The sequence below is a fragment of the Brienomyrus brachyistius genome, chromosome 1 (assembly GCF_023856365.1).
Source record: "Brienomyrus brachyistius isolate T26 chromosome 1, BBRACH_0.4, whole genome shotgun sequence".
In the NCBI taxonomy this organism is placed as follows: domain Eukaryota; kingdom Metazoa; phylum Chordata; class Actinopteri; order Osteoglossiformes; family Mormyridae; genus Brienomyrus; species Brienomyrus brachyistius.
Window position 1 is genome coordinate 51501424 of NC_064533.1, and position 16387 is coordinate 51517810.

Consider the following 16387-nt stretch of genomic DNA (forward strand, 5'->3'; position numbering starts at 1 on the left):
TGTCCATACATAATTTCTAGCAGAAAATTATACAACCTTGATACTATCAAGCTCTAGCTACCAAAATATTTCAGGCCTTATTGATCGCATAGTGATCATCACTGAGGTGGGGGGATAAGTAGGTTAAGCACCTCTGCTTGTGATTGGCTTGAACTCACCTTTGGCAGAATGATCACATGCCTGTTGGTTCTTGAGCAAGGCCCTTGACCCCCAGCTCCAGGGGCACTGCATGCTGGCCGACCCTGTGCTGTGACCCCCCCCCCCCCCAAAAAAAAAAAAAAAAGAGACCATTTCCACATGGGAGTTGAATAAAGTATCTCTATTATCTCACTGCATATCACATCACAGTTGCTGTGACAGCTAACTGGCTTAAATGTGAATTTTACAATAGAAATGCAAAAAAACTTGAAGAGACAAAGGAAAAGAATAAAACATACAAAGGGAGGCTGAGGTCTGAGGTCCTTCTGGAACATCTACACCTACATCTCTTTGTGGAAGATGAGGGTCAGGACTAGCCAGAGCACCATCATCTGCTCATCCCTCTTTCCCACGCTGGCCCATCTCACTACTCTTCACTCTACTATTTATCCTCATTCTTTTCCTTTTTGTCTTGCACTGCCAGCAACCGCGGCATGAGGGGATAAAGGATGCAGGGAAACATTTTAAACGATCGGGGCTGGTGTGCCGTGGAGTTCCCACTAATCGACTCAAACTCCGTGACTTCAAAGGCCTCTTTTATGAGGAGAGCGGTAAAATATTTCATTTAAAGATTATATTGAAGCTACTGGTTGTTTGGAAAACTCAGATGTTGGGCAGAATGGTGCCAAGTCATTATTTTTTGCTCTTATTTCCAGGTGGATAGAAAGGAAATTAGAGACACAGCGAATGAAGGCGGGATTTCATGACCCGTGTTGTGGAAACTGTAACCTCATTGGTTGTTGGAAGGTAAGGTCATTTTGGGGGGGCTTGTTGTTGTCTCACACTTACAGGTCATGGGCTCAAATCCTGCCCAGTTTTGTGTGTTAGGGGTCTGGTCTCCCCAATCATCTAGGTTCCTTGATTGCCTCTGGCAGTTCATAGGTTACAGGTGAATAGGCTTCAATAGACTCTAAGATGCCCCCTGTGTCTGACTGTGTGACCTCACTCAGCACTGGATTCCCACCCCAGGATTTATTGCTGTATGCCTTCCAGAAGGAGTCCCAGAACAGAGCACGCTCTACCCAAAAAGCGAATATCATTTAAAAAGGATGAAAATGGGTTGTTTATTCAACCCAAGAATATTTTAAAAGAACACAAGATTCAACAAATGCCTCACAGTTTAAACATCAGCCTTCACTTCCACTTAAACTTCTCCCACGTAGGTGTTTTTTCCCAGCACTGGTCCAGCAATTCAGGAAACATTTTTGTGGGCAGTTTTGGAGGTCTGGTCATTTCTCAACTTGTTTTCCCAGCAGAGGTCAAGATTAGTCCTCTGCTGACGTGTGCTCCAGATTTTTATGACTGTACCACAAGAGTGTCCGTGAGCCTGACTGTGTCTGTCTAACCACATGACTCTGCCAGTGTTTTTTAATGGGGGAACAGGGATGGAGTGTATGGGTGTACGGTTGAGTAGCGGACACCCAACGCTGTGGGAGTCCTTCGGGGTGAGGCAGTATTGGTGAAACTGTCAAATGTTGGCCCAAACCGTACAAATGGCATTCTGAGAAATGTGTGTTAGCCGGTTATTTTAGCATCTTTAGATGTACACGACATTTTCTTCTTAGTCAAGAAATTGATTAAATACTAGTTTACTAATTGAATCACACCGCGGGAGGTATTACTATGTGATGCTAAACCCAGGAAGTTGCTGTTCTCATCACAATACTAGAACCTAAATGCTTGTAGTCAACCAAGAAGGGCTAAAGAGAGTAGAAAAGCAGCGATTCTGAACACTTTGTGCTGATGCTTGTAAAAAGACACGTAAACTCTGTAGCTATGTGTGTACGTGTCTGACTCTTTTACCCTTTGGCTGTGAAAAAGGATTGTTTGTTTCAGTATCCATCACCATCCTGGGTCCATGGGTGACCTTCCCTTCCCTTCCTCCACACTTCCACTGGACCAGATCATGTCAAAGCGGAACCAGATTTGGCTTCATCCCGCAACCTGTTGCATCCTTCAGAAGTGACATCAGTGTGGCTCTGTTTTCACAGCTGCTCCTTGCAGTAGGCGTGTGACTATATATGCCTGTTACAGTTAGGCTATGATGGAATAAGGAATGTGTGTGTTCCTGCTAATGTAAGTGTTTTCTTATTTTGTGCCGTAATGTGAAGAATGTCAAGAAAAATACAGTAAATACACAAGATCAGGCTTATCAAGGTAGGAGCAGTGGTATAAACACTGGCTTACTGAACCCCCCCCCCATCTGGAATGTGATGTATCGCTGCCCCTATGGAAAATCCATACAATCTATTTTTCTTTGCATTAGCATGTGGGAACCATCAGACCAGAATGCAGAACGAAGGATGAGAACAATTTAAAACAAGCGCAACAGCTGAAGTGTTAGGGTCGTGTGTCTGTTATTTATACATATCTGGGAAAATCCGGATGAAATATTAATCAACATTGCAAAGCTCAAAAGGTGAAACTTCTTTAGAAATAAACAAAATTCCATGTGGTTACGTGCAGATTGGCAAGGCTTCCTGCCAGCTTCTGGGCTCATGATCTTGGAGCTGCAATGCCGATTTGACCTCCGCTGATCTGTCGGGTGTAAAGCCCACGTGCTTATTTACCTGATAGGGATTCCAGCTGAGTTTGCTTGTTGTCAAAGCACTCTCATCATTATAAATTTAATTTAAAAAATTTAAATTTAATTAAAAACTTAATTTTAATTTGTTTTTGAGGGAAGAAGTAGGGTAAGAAAGTCTTTGCAGTAATTGGGGGTCAAGGGTCTTGCTGAAGGACCCAGCAGTGATTTCACTTTGCTGACTGTGGGATTTGACCCAACAACCTCCTGGTGACAGGGAGGGCAATCTAACTCGCTGAGACACCTCCCCCAAAATAGCACAGGTGGTCGGCTGGTAAAACCATCCATACAGAGGTACCATGTTAACTTTTTAGGCAGCTTGTCGCTTATATTTTACCGGTGAAAATAGTGGCATCAATTCTCTCTGTACTGGAGCAGCACTTTTGGAATGTGCATCACATTAATGGTGTGAAAATGGAGGAAGGGATCTTGAAGGTCACATTAATAGCACACAAACATGCAGACATTCAGTGTTACATTGTTATTGTGTCAGCTATACAGCCTAATCCAGGCCAGTGACTAATGTCTCATCTGGTTCATTTGACCCCAACCCTCTTTATACCTAGAGTTGACATTCAAAACGAAACATGGAAGCTGATATGAGGACAGGACATAACAACTTCCTCATGACTTCCATACGACTCTTCAGTCAGTAAATCAATCCAAATTTATTTGGGAAAACAAAAAACTCCCAAATGTGGGGGGCTTAGTGAGCTGGGAAACAGACCCGCGTAGAGTTGGGCTTGAAGCGACGGGCTTGTTATGTGCCGACTTACTACCGCTTTTGCAACAGAGATGACAAACAGGCACAAATAAAGCAAGCAGTACTCAGTCTCATCTACTGCCATTCATGGATAAGGTCTCATGTTCGTCTCTGACTTTCTGCCAAAGCACCCAAACACAAAAATTCCAAAACAAGGTACAGGTGGAAGGAATCAAACAGGAATGCAGCCCTCTCACATAATGCACGGTGTTATTTAGAAAACTGACAATATTCCCTGACTCATTTGCACAAGCTACTAGTTTAGTTTTCCTGAAAAAGGACCGGTGGAATGTGCAAATAATAAATGAAATTATCTGTAGAATATAAAAATGTCTCGATGATGGAACAGAGCAACTGGGAGGTGGTCACTCTGGCCATAAGGTCCAGCTGTTGCATGCAAGGAACTGAGAATGGCTCAATTTGGATCACTGGATCAAGGCAACAGGTGGATACACTCTCTGAAAGTAACAAATAGATTAACTTTATTTATCCCTGTGGAAAAATAGGACAGCTTTCACATATTGCATCTTGCTCTCCATGAGACACATAGAATAAAGATGTAGGAACAAATCCTTGGACTCCGAGTTGAGAGTCAGCCAACATCCAGAACTCCTGGAGAATTTGAGGGCTAATTGTCCAACAGCAGCATCCGTTTGCTGGCTAAGGGACTTGAACCAGCAACCTTTCAATGCGTGCCATAGAGTCCAAACCCACCAAGCCACATAACACCTGTGATGGCTGCAGACACTTTTACAGGCTGGCTGTCTGGGTGCAGCTGCCAGTCTGTTAGCTTAGTTTCCTCAGACGGCGACATGCTTATTCCAGGCAGCCGGAGGCTGACCTTCATCTGCATAGGACCATGTTGGTGTCACTCATCTGTGACTTTACTGATGTGTCTCCTTCTCCGTTCCTAATGGATGACATTGCATGAGGGCCCCTCTGCTATGTGATTTGTGATACAAAAACCAAAGTCATACAGTTCTGTGCATAAGTCTAAGGTGGGTCAAAGGAAATTATGTTTTAATGACCTTCATGTTAGTGTAAAACTAAGATAATATGTCTGTCAAAGCGTGTCAGCCAAGCCATTTCCAAATCTCTCCTGAAGTCACCACAGTATGTGCAGCAACTCTCTAATAGACCCGTGTATTTTCTGGGCCACCAGCACTCCTTGTATGGTTAGTGAATACCTCATCGACTTTTTAAAACTAATTAAATTAATTGATGAAATGAGCTGCTGGTGAAATTTAATGTATATACGGAATGGCAGGGGTGCCCCTGAGGAGAGGTTTGGAACTGAAGTGGTGTAGCCATCCAACATCCAACTTACTGGAGAGAAGAAATTCCTGTTTGTTTTTATAACGTTACTCTTGACTTGCATTTGTATTTTTTGTTCTGAGCAAATACAGCCAGACTACCCAGATAAATAGCTTTACATGTTTCCTTTGACCTTTGCACAGTGCTGCATGTACCAAACCACACATTCTTGTATCTAGGTTTGCAATTTAGTAGAAACATCCAAAAAATGTATGATTACAGTAGCTGCTGTATTGTAGCTGTAGACAGTAGACATAAAGTACTAAAATGTGCCAAAGTGTTTGCATAATCAGCAGTAAATACATGTACATTACACAAGAGAACATTAAAGGTAGATGATATGATCTCTTAATTATATTGCCTTCACATCGGGTTAGCCTTGTATTGGCATCCAGTTTGTTTTAATGTTTGAATGCGCAGAACTATGGGTATTCTTGGAGAAGGAGAACAAATGTTGTTTTGTTGTGTTCTGAGATAATGTGAGCTGGTATTTCTGAAGCCAATCACAAAACAAGTTTTTTAACACACTTTTGGGTTTTTCCACTAACAGCTTTCTTGGAGGTGTTAATGGTCCCTTTCCCAGTTAGAAAAACTGCGGCCTCAGACAATGTCAAGAAGATCTAAGCGGCATGATGTTTACACTCCACTTGCCCCCTGACCCATACAGCACCCCCCCACCCTCCTCTGCTGAAGATTTGCCCATCACAGCCCCTTACTCCAAATCTGCAAGGCCAGAAGTCCCCAGTCTCCGTACACTGAAAGTATCTCTGTCCAGTCTAGACTAATGAACAATCTATTTGTTTATGATCAATGTAATGGTACCAACTTTTTTGACATACTTTGGCCTTATACAGATAATCATATGTAATTATTGGTTGTGAGTTGCTCGTTAGGAGATGGTCAACTAGAGACACGATTAAACACGATTTCCATCAATCTAGCTGAGATTACCCTGTTCTGGATCACCATCTATGGATTATCCTGGAAGACCCAACGGATTAACTGGGAATCTATGAATTATGCTGGGATCTGCAACTATCTGACCTCTACATACGAAGTGATGAGAGCCCTGTTGTCATGTGATCAGTGTCAGTTGACTAGTCTCAAAAAACAAGGCCAGTATATTATCTTTAAGTTGATACTATTTATGGGGGCAGCATGGTGGTGCAGTGGTTAGCACTGTTGCCTCGCACTTCTGGGACCTGGGTTTGAGTCTCCGCCTAGGTCACATGTGTGCGGAGTTTGCATGTTCTCCCCATGTCATCATGGGGTTTTCTCCGGGTACTCCGATTTCCCCCCACAGTCCAAAAACATGCTGAGGCTAATTAGAGTTGCTAAATTGCCAGTAGGAATGCATGTGTGAATGGTGTGTGAGTGTGCCCAGTGATGGGCTGGGCCCCCCATCCTGGGTTGTTCCCTGCCTCGTGCCCATTGCTTCCAGGATAGGCTCCGGACCCCCCACAACCCAGTAGGATAAGCAGTTTGGAAAATGAATGGATGGATGATGCTATTTATCCCAATTTACTTCTTAAAATTTAATTACAGCTAAGACAAGTTGGTTATTTATTGGTATAATTTTATAATTACAGTCATTAGGACACAATTTCAGCATCACAACCACAGTAAAAGCATTCTTTAATGAGATTTATGATATTTATATTTTACACTAGTCTGAAGAGGAAAACTTGTTCTGCTCTTATTCATAATTAGTTCCAGCAAATGCAAAGTTTAGAGGCAAAGCACAAGCTGACAGAGCTGAAAAATGCACAAGATGTGGGGACGCATCTTAAACCAAAAGAATGCTGTAAAATCACTGATTGCTAAAAAGGAGGAACTGAAAAATAGCTGTTTAAGTGGTTCATTGTAACACCATGCTAATTTAATTTAGCTAGCTTATGCAATGGCCCCCAAGGCATACAATCCTGTCAGCAACAGGAGCCATCGCTGTGTTTGCACTCTTACAGGGGCCTTGAGGTTAATCCTTGTACAAATACAGGCCTAAACCATAGCCTACAGGCCCAATCTACCAGTAGCAGAAAAAAAAGCTTGGAAATCCGTAGCGATTTTCTGAGAGTTCTGACCATCACTTTTCATTGGCTAGTTTGTTGGTTCCTGAAGGGTCAATGTAGGGATTGATTGGTTGTGCATAGTCAGTCCTTCCCACCGTGGATTTTCAAATTCAATTAATTCCATTGCTTCCTAGCAGTACAACACCAGCTATACCCAGAATACAAAAGCCACTGCAAAGTTCTAAATTGGCAGCCAAACCAGTGCTTACCAGTGGGAGTCCAGTGTTCCCCCTGTGTTCAGCAGACTGGTGCACACATCCAACTCTTGCAGACAACGACTGAATGAAGCCACTCTTTGAATGAGGAATGCAAGCCTATGAGCATAAGTAAGATAATACAAAACTTTAACGAATATTATCCCATTAAAAGCCCCAGCCAAGAACACAACAAAGAAATACAAATTGGCGGGGGAGGGGTAGCACAAATGTACAGTGTGAATCATGACACTCCGTTCAAAGACGACAAGGCGAAAATATTTTTATTATGTAGCTATGCATTGTATGTCATGTTTGCTTTTATGTGCACTAGTTTTTTCTATAGTAGTGAACTTTGTTCTGTGAGGGTGTAGGGGCCTAGTTTCCTTCTATGTTGTTTCTAGAGACCAATGGTGGATGGTGCTAACCATCAGCTGTCAATCACTGGCTACCCAACATGACCCAACATGAACCAACTAGTGGGTTAGCCCAGTCAGTGATTGACAGCGAGCAATAACCTGCTGTGTGAGCTTTGAGGCCTCATTTCTCCCAGACCAGTCTATACAAAAGCAGATAGTTAAATTCCACAGCATCCAAGTACACATCGGTTGGTTTCCCTTATTGCACCTGTAAACACAAAGTTCCTGATATGCAGCATGTTGAATCTTTATGCCTGTAATTCAGCTCAAGCTATGTGCCTTGATCATCGTTTCCTAAATTAATTGCCCCGTGTCACAAACTAAATGAATATTTGTCATTTGTCAAAATCGCAGACAGGTTCCAACGGTCTATTTCCTTTCTATTTGCGAGGATGATGGCAAGTCATGCCACTCATTTTCCATGCTGTCATTCAAGCACCATGTTACTGAGGATGACTATGAGTTACGTCATTGGTGAAGAAAACAATGTAATTCATGTCTCGAATCTTGTTCAAGAAAAATGCTGTAGAAGAAGAGAAAACTAACAGCTAAACCCAAAGTTTGTCTTGAACAAACATCTGCACTTATGTTAGTCTGATAAACTAATGTCTAATAGACTTAAAAACCTATGAAAAACTTTACTAATATTAAGAGGATATTGACTGAGAGAACAATAAACAGAGAGGAAAATTAAAAGGCAAGATTTAGAAGAAGAGCACGGGTAGGAAATGACGTTTGGGAAGTGGAGACAGGAGGTATCTCTGAAATTAGCTTCCTGACTGGTTCCATGTTCTTATCCACAAAATCTTTACAATTTAAAAACTTACATCTGCTTTTTCATTATGCATGATTTACCCAATGAAGCAGTGTTAACGTGTGGTTAACATAAAGTTAACATAGCATAACAGTTAACATAAAGTTTCTGGCTCCACCTGGTGACCAAAAGAGTTCAGGACTCCCAAGCGCCCCAAAAACTGAAGGATGCCTTTTCTGAACATATGCTGACACCTGTCGGACATTAACGGAACTACATAGTCATTATCACATTTATGTGATATCAACAATTATGTTGTTTTATGAAATAAGGATTATTATTATTATTATTATTATTATTATTATTATTTGGGTACAACAAATAAAATAGAGAGCCTCATTAGACTGTTTCTCCAGTTTTCGGTGTCACATAGCCATTGATAGTAACACCAACTTTTTGATGACAAGCTTTAGGAAAGAAAATGTCAGGCCAGTAGAGGGCAGCTTAAATGGAGTGCAAGGTGCAGAATGTATCTTTTTCACTCTCTGGACAGTCACCTGGGACCTGTTACTGTTGTTGTTGTTTGGTTTGGATTAGTGCTGCTGGTGACCACATCTCCTAATGTGGGGCATTTAAAATATAGAGTTTGTAGGTTTGACAGGCAAGGACATCTTGAAGAAGCAATATGACAGATAGAGTTTATGTTTGAATAACATGTGAGACAGGCATAATTCTTGAGATTTCTGTAGTATGTATATAAAATGACAGATAAACATTAATAAAGATCCCCCAAAAAATGCAGTCAGATGAGGAATGCCTACGGAATAATACATTTTGGTTGCATGTATAAAATATGCGGAATTCGGTTACATTTTTTAGAAATTTCTTTAATCCTGGTCAAAATACTTAGTTTTACACAGTGTCATGGGTTTATCGGGGCAATTAGGGTCAAATTATGAGCTCAAAGGTTCAACATCAGGGTCGTTCCTAAAGCCATGAACCCTGGGCCTGTCTATATACCTAATTAAAATCCTGGGCTGAGTGCCCTATAACCACTGCCATCAATTGTCCTACATAAAGGCATTTGCCTCTGATTATATAAAAAGCATGTATCCACAGATTTGCTATCGCCTAATTAGGCAGCATATAAAAACATTTCTGCAATTCATGCCAAGAAAGGTCAGATGAGCTTCCGGTGATAGGATGTTGAAGCTTTCTGGTATAGTCCTTAGTATAGATGCATTTATATCTATCCATGACCTATATCAGTTAATAGATTAGGCCTTCGTTTATGGTTACCCAGAAATAGGGTGTAAGGGCGTCAGGCGCGATGACAGGAAGTAATTAATAAGCATGAATAGCCCTCTGTTTTGAGCACTCGCCTATCTTCCTGTGCCGTTGCTGTTTCTGTCAGCTCTGTTGCCTTCTCCCCTAAGGGGCCTGTCTTCCAGACTCGCTGGAATGTCCCATTATTGTGCTTTGGATGTCTTTTAAAGGCTGCTAGGAAACAAAGAGCTCATTATGATATCATTTTCATAAATTAGAGCAGCCAGTGGCCAGGGTGGAATGGTGTACGAGTCTGATGTGATCACGCCCCTATCATAAATCAAGCGTGTTGTAAATATCTCAGTCGGCTTTTATTATACCCCATAATCCCCCCTTGCCACACCTTGCCCCACCTTGCCCCCATTGCCCCTGCCCCATATAAGGTGGGATGGGAGAGCCTCCCTGTGTAAACCTGCCAATTGGGGAATGGTTTCAGAGCACGCTGCCTATGTAAGCTGAACCTTGGCTTAAAAACTTTCCCCGTGTATAAAACCGTAACAAAAAAACGTTTCATTAGCTAATTATACCAAGGCCTGCAAAACCATAAATGTCTAAGTGCAACAAATAAGTATAAAACTGATGCAATGAACACCTTGAGACGTTACATTGCTAAAATGTCACCGGTAATTCAAATGCTAAGGCTAAAAAAGCGAAAAACGCAAAAATATATGTGGAATCTAATTTAGTGTAACAGACTGAATATGTCAGTGAAGTAGAGAATTCATTCTGTGGGAAAGGCCTTGTTTACTGTGGCATACTGTAGTAAAAATAGTCTGCACCTATGCTTGTGCCTCGTGCCTCCCATCTGGAGGCAGCAGTCCGGGGAGGGGGGACATTCTGGGAACAGGCTCGTGCGTTTCAAGGTATTTACTTATCACATGTGATGGTCTGTTCCTCTGACTCTTATAGTCCTATCGCCTAGGCTACTGGCTTGAGGTTTGCTGCCCAATAAGGGGCTCTTTGTGGAGGATGCTGGCCAATTTTTTGTGTGCTGGTTTGTCATATAAATATACAGCAATAAAAACAGCAAAAAGAATATTGCTTGGTAAAAGAGACAGATTAATGTTCATTTATGAAGAAAGGGGCTCTTTGTTGAGGACTCTGGTCATTTTCTTGTGTACTTGTTTGTGATATAAATACCCAGTAAAAGGATTACTGTCAGGTTAAAGAGCTACAGAGAGATTAATGTTGATTAAGAAAAAAATAGTATTTTTGTAATTGAAATGTTTATCAAATGTTGTAATAACATTTGTAAAGTGACTTCTGTGGCAAATTTCTATACTGTATCTAGATCTCATGTAAACAAATTTCTTTCCTGCTATTAACTGCTTTTGTTTAGTTGGATAAAATAATGCCAAAGTGGTAAAAAAAAGTAGCAACATATACAAATAAGGAAATAGGCAGAGTGTTTCCCTAAGTGATCATGTAATTTGTCCTTCACCAGACCTTAGCTAATTGGTTAGTATCAGATACAGTTTGTCTTGCCAAAATGAAAGGTGATTAGGAGCTCTCCAATCGAAAGTTCAGAGTGTTCTTCTGGCAACTGCTTGTATACCAAATGGGAATATTTGCCACAAAATGTTATGCTTATAATTCATTGATTGCTTTATTTCCTGTAGGCATGTTAAGGTGATGGCTAATTTAGACAGACAATCATTATGTAATTTCCTCTGTCTACACTCTTCTCAAAACCAAACGAAAACTCCATTTTCTGTCAATGCAAAAACCCTCATGGGGGTATTTATCACGACGCACCTGTGTCTGATGGGCTAACATAATTACGCTGGCACTTGCAGGCGGGGGCTACATCTTTGATCAGCCTCTTTAAGCAGTCCTGGAGGAGAAACGGCGTTCTTCAAAGTCCATGTTCTCCTTTGATCGTACCATTAGGAAGTAAATCACCAATTTCCTCGCTCGTTAATAATTCATCATTACTGTCAAACACTGTTAAGTGCACACAACGCATAAATGTAGCCAGTAATGATGGCCTGGACTGGATGATTTGGAGCCCTTTTCAGAAAGATCCAGACCCTCACAGATGGTCTGATCTCCTGGTGGTTTCATCGAACATCTAGACCAGTGTTTCCCAAGCCGGTCCTCAGGGACCCCCAGTTAGTCCATGTTTTTGTTCTCTCCCAGACAATCCAGGAGCTCTGAGGGAGCAAAAATGTGGATTGTCTTGGGGTCCTCGAGGACTGGATTGAGAACCACTGATCTAGACACTGGGAACCTTGGGTGGCTTCCACTACAGCTCCTTCCATGGAGTTAACTATTCCAGGTAAGTAGAATTTATTTTAGATAGTGATCTATTATTTTTCTAATCCTGCTCATATTTTAGCATCGCTGCTCCTCCTCTGACATCCAGTTTAACAACGTTTTCCTTATTATGAGTTAGATCCTCATTGCAGGCTCGATATTTTTCCATTTTGGCCCCGTTTTTTCTCTCTCTCCAGGTTTTGCCTTTCAGCTCTTCTTACGCTCTGGAACAGTCCTTCTGCTTTCCTTTTTTCACCGAAAACTCTGAGAGTAGGATTTGTGTACGTTGGCAAAGAGCAGAACCTGATGCTGGATCTGCCTTACGCTGGGACCGGCTGGTGAAATCTGTACCATGACCGACATTTTGAGGGGCAGTTATTGGCGTCGTGTCTTGCATGCAGTACATGGAGATGAAGAATCTGTGCAGCTACCTGGGCTACCCCCACCCCGAACATACACACCTGTTCACAATTTTCGTGGTCAATGACGGTCTAGACATGAGAATCACTGCCGTATATGAAGAGGTGTCCTCGGCGATGAGTCTAAATGAACTGACTCGTAGAAAATACACGCCTCGGTGGTCGCCTGGAGCCAGGCCACGAAGGGCGCTGACCATCGGGAATGCAGACACCTCAACTCTTGACACTGATCCCAGATTTATGACTCCTGCTCACTGTCCTCCCAGCTCTCGAAGCCTTGGAGGAAACCGAAGCAGCGGAGGAATTTGAGTCTCCTTTTCAATACTCTTCCTTCTTCTTCTCGAAGCATCTTAACAAATGCCGTTTATTTAACACCGACTTACTCCAAGATCTGATTGTCCTGCACCCTAATTGCTTCTTCCTGGCATATAGTTCTGTCTTCCTTCTTCCTGGGCTGCATGTTTTCTGACCTCCCCAGCATCCCTTTGTCCTTATTTTCATTACCTCTTTCCTTTCCCGCCGGTCTTGCGTGAATATAGGTATCAGGCTTGACACTTGAGGAGACACGGAATTTTTCTCTGAAATTGCTCTGAAACTCCAGCTTCGTGGTTCGAGCTGATCAAGCGCCTGGTTGAGTCGGCCCTGGATGCAGGGGCCTGGATCAGCCAGATAGGCTCCGTGCGTCTCTGTGTCTGCTCTCCACGCGTGTGTGTTTATCTTTGTGCTGGGAATTTATGTCTGCGTGCTGAGGACAGCGTGGGGATTATTTTAGGTGACAGCTTAGGGCCGCTTCTGTTTGCCCAGCCGACCATCCTACGAAAACGTTTACCTAGAGACACAAACAGGGGAAGGCGGAGATGGAAAAAGAGAATGCCAAGAATAAGAAGGAAAAGCCTCACTTGGAAAATGTTAGAAGATCTTTTTTTCTACTTTTTTCCACCTGTTGCATATGTCCTTGAAAGGAGCTCTCCGTGTGCGTGCATGCGTGTACGCATGCGTGTGCGTGTCCTACGGGAGAGTGTGGGCATACGTGACTGCAGCTCGGACTCGCTGTGCATGTCCGGCCCGTGCTGTCAGACCTGTTTGTCCTGGCAATCTCCCCTTGCCCCTCCCTGGGCCCTGGCTCTGTTCCTACAACCTGGGACTCCCTCCGGACAGTTTAGCTGGCTCTAACTTGGAAGCCCCAATCTTGGCCCCCCAGCAGGTAATCGGAACATCACGCCGCCTGCATGCCCCTGGTCTGGCACAGAGGAGAGCTGGTCATCCATCCACTAATCTTCAAACTGCTAATCCTGGTCTGGGACACATGGGGAGGGGGTGCTAGCGCCCATTCCAGGTAGCACATGGAACTCTGGAGGTGTGCGACTGGGCACCTTGCCTTGTGTGTTGCACCATAGTCAAGCTTAACCACCAGTCCGACCCATCCAAGACAAAGTGAAATTAATTGCTAAGTCAGGCGTCTCCTCAGATGATGGCTCCCAGGGGCATTGGCGGGGTACGGACACCCTGGAAGATTCATGGGACCCAGAACTTTATAGGGGACAAAAAATCTATCATCAGCTCCCCCTACCACAGTCGGCAAAAAGTACAGGGATGTGATTAATGATGAATCACTAGGCGGCTTCCAACACAGGGAACTTTATCACAAAACTGAAACCGAGGGTTACCACAGGGAGCAGAACTGGATGACCAGCAACACCCACTGGCCAAACAGGGAACTACAGCAAATGACGGAACAAGACAAGGACTGATCCTGACATCAGGGGTGTTTCTCCGTATGTGTACATGACCATACTTGTGTTCTCGTGTACCTGTTTTCTGTCATCTTCCATTGCCGAAGACCATTTCCAATACTCAAGAGCAGATGTACAGGGAATGGACATTCAATCCCTGTGCGAAACATCAAGGATACGTGACACTGGTTGCACTTCACATCATGCAGTTCTGATTGAAGTGATCTGATTAAATTGGTTTAAGCCTGTAGGAACCAATTAGCCAGTGACTGACAGGGAGCTATAATCCTCCTTGTTCCTTACATCACCACCAATTTGCCATAAAAAGGAAAATGGGCAGCATTGCTTGTGCGTGCACGTGTAAATTTGCAATATGGACGGCCGGGCAGAGACTCACAAGGCAATGAGGTCAAGCCTGGCATCGACAACAGCTCTTAATGAGGCTGCTTTGGGTGCCGAGGCTTTCGGTTGTGATCATTAGACTCGGGGACGGTGCAATTATGCACATAGATTAATTAATTTTTAGACTGAAAAGGTAATGTTTGGCAGCAAAAACGAGGAACCGGATGAGCCATTTCTATTTTAGGGCAATTTTGGAAATCTATCACGTTATTATCTCCTGGTTGAGGTGGGCATTTACGAAATATGAACCCACAATGAAGCCATTCTTGCTCTTCTTTACTCCCTGAGTTTAGGAGGTCCTTTCTCCTCCACCCAAGGCCTGTAGGTGCCCCCTGTCCTGAAGCCTCACCCCACGGTCCCATTATCGGCACATCCCTGGCAGACAGCTCGCTGGACCAGGACCTGGCCAGGGAGAGAGAACGTTAGCGCGGTTGATGCTTGCCATGTCCCAGAATGCCCCCTGCCTTTAAGTGACTGGGTTTGTGTTGCGGTGCAATCCGCTCTTTTCAGGGGAACCACAGATCACAGTCAATGTTCCCCGCCCCAGCTGCGGAGCAACCAAGGCCTGTAGGAGGCGGCACAGACTCTCCGATGTATGACAGGTGATGCGGTAGGATGACAGACTAATGTCAATGATACCTGCTCAGCCCTAACGGAATCTTTATTGCAACCAATACATAAATGATTCTTATTTTAGGGTCTTTTTGAAGGGAAGATCGGAATAAAACAAGGGGAAGGTGAAGTTCAGTTTTGGGAGCTGAAATATGAATTGTGGACTTTGGTAAATGCAGTTGTGCATGTGTTGTATTAATATATCAGCCTAAGTGATATAGTATGGTGCCTTTAAGAATGGAAACAAAGGAAAAGTTGATGCTCAGCCCCCTGGGCCTTTATATTGCATACCGCTGTGTCATCTTTACATTCATTAAAAAAAACAGAAACTGAATAAAGTAGTGACATAGGTCTTAAAAAAGAATAGAGAATATTCTCTGCATTTGATTTAGGATTCTCGTGATGTTAAACGGGCAAGAGTGCCCCAAGCACACAAAGCCTCGCATTGTCCTATCTCCCCTTTCTAAACATTGTCTTGTTTTGTCTTTTTTCCCTCCTTTTTATCCCAGGAATGACAGACAGGAGCTGAGGAGGGCCCCGTTTGCGTCTTATCTACGGTCCTTGCAGTGAGCTGGGGAAGAAAACCACATTTAAAAACAAATCGAACCAGCCCTCCACAGACAACAAGGCTTTGTTCTCCGGCTGGTTCTCCAAACCCTCCAGATCAGGGATGTTAGCGCCCACAGTGCGGTGTTGCCCTGAGTGATCAGCCGGTAATGAGGCAGGCCAGGCTTTCTTCTACCTTTAACGCCGGTGAGTGCTTGATCTGCACCAGGCCGGCGTGACAGAGGCTGTCGTCGGTCCCGTTTGCTGCTGAGAAATGGGGTAATCTCCGCTGTCAATGAGCCCTCTGTCTGTGTGCGTCTGTGCCTCTCACAGTGCTAATGTCACGGCACATCGCTACCCCCGTGTTACTGGAAACACCTTCCTGCAGACTAAGTCTACAGCTATGCCTCCTGATATCATCAGCTTTGTGAATGGAGCTTAATTGAGTTAATCGTCTCTCATCAGCATTTATTTTCCCAGAGAAATGGACCCGATGACCTTCCCCTCCACCACACACAGACTTGTGGGGAAATCCATGCACACACACATATACTATAAACAGTAAATACTGGGATATTGTTTCCCCAAAAATGTTCTTATTCCAGAAATATTGAATGCAGTCTTAACCAGCTTCCAAGAGTCATATTTAAGTATTTATGTGAACTTTGCAAGTCACACATTGAGTGCATGTTCATACATTTATACATGCTTGAAGTGTGATTCGAGAAATTACTGAATTTCCATCCATTTCCATCCATCCATCCATCCATCCATCCATCCATCCATCCATCCATCCAT

The 16387-nt window shown here is 43.3% G+C and overlaps 1 long non-coding RNA gene across 1 annotated transcript; it reads left to right on the forward strand.

Annotated features, from left to right (window-relative positions):
• Positions 1 to 674: 674 nt before the first annotated feature.
• Positions 675 to 15700, forward strand: LOC125745116 (uncharacterized). The gene is made up of 3 exons (XR_007398576.1): positions 675 to 749; positions 855 to 945; positions 15553 to 15700. It is a non-coding gene; the product is annotated as an uncharacterized LOC125745116 (long non-coding RNA).
• The last annotated feature ends 687 nt before the right edge of the window (positions 15701 to 16387 follow it).